This window comes from Octopus bimaculoides, chromosome 24 (assembly GCF_001194135.2).
Source record: "Octopus bimaculoides isolate UCB-OBI-ISO-001 chromosome 24, ASM119413v2, whole genome shotgun sequence".
NCBI lineage: Eukaryota > Metazoa > Mollusca > Cephalopoda > Octopoda > Octopodidae > Octopus > Octopus bimaculoides.
In genome coordinates, this window is record NC_069004.1 from 20,488,107 (window position 1) to 20,489,578 (window position 1,472).

A 1,472-nucleotide genomic window follows, 5' to 3' on the forward strand; every position below is an offset into this window, starting at 1 on the left:
GCTGACCGGAAGAGGAAGAGGGGGAAGAGGGAGCCTCGATTGGGATTTCGTGACTTTTCGGGTGGGGTTGTTGTGACGAGAGGACGTGCCAAGGGATCGTCTAGGTGTTGGGAGAAGCAGCTGCTATTTCTAGCGTTCTTCGGGTCGGGCCAGCCGCGAGGATCGGATACCGCAGGACAGACTCGTGCGACAACAGGACTGACTCGTGCAAGAGAAGGAAATCGAGGTAAGCCGATTACTTCTACTCGCACGCATACACCACAGGTAGTTCTCGAGTTTTATGGATTCACACACACACACACACAGACACACATTTTCATCTTTATGTATATACATTACACAAACCGTAAAATTCCAACAAATTGTTTCGACGTATATATGTTTTTTCTGATATACATAATCACAGCTCAATCATATATAAGTCACTTCAGGGTCAATCGGTTCAGAGTAGACGAAATCCCGTCTGAAGAGGACGGCTGGGTTGTAAAAATTAAATCAAATGTCTGTGTTATGAGCTTGAGCGTTAATCATTCAATCTTTGATCAATTACAATTAAAAAACAAAAATATTTTCTCGGACGATACAAGTGCAATCCACAACCATATAAATTCACTTCCTTATATCTCAAACACATGCGAATTGAAACCCTTTTGTCATCAAACATACAATAATTATATAATGTGTGGATATAAATATATATAATTAAGTATCTAAATCTTCTACGTGTAACTACAACAAAAAATATATAAACAATGACATCTTCAATACAACTCTTTTATCTATTTAAATTGGTTGTTTAAATTTACTAATAATAATCTTCTATATTTATTATTTTTTTCTCGTATTATTTTTTTCTCATAGTAGATATGAATAGAAACCTAATTCAAATTTCTTTGTTTACTTAATCTATCGCAGGGAGAATTCTGTAATTGTTATATTTTAGGTTACATCAATGGAAATCGAATTTACTAATGTTTTGGGGGTAACCAGATATGAAGTTACTTAAAAAATTATTATTCGCACACCATGAAATGGAAAATTTAGCAAATCGACATAAAACAAATATCTAAACTTTTTCAGAAGTAACCAACAATATTGTTGTAATAAGAATAGTATTTATAAATAGTATAACGCATGCAATACTCAAGAGATTTAAGAAAGAATGTTATGATCAAGAAGGTGAATCACATTGACCTTTTTGTGTGCTGGGCTCAAATCTCATTTGTGAACCCATGGAAAACGAACCTCCACCAACTACTCTGCCTATATGTCAGTGCACATCTTTGAATACAATGTATGCCAGAAGATTTTCAAATCTAACGGAGGCCTCAAAAGACATTTTAAGATCCTCAAAGATCCGTCCAGATTTTATAAATAAAAGACTCTTTGTTTTTCGAGCGCAGGTTGGACATCCGTCAGTCGCGCTAAACAGACCAGATATAGAAAGACAGGCAGTTTTTAGTTCACCTTTT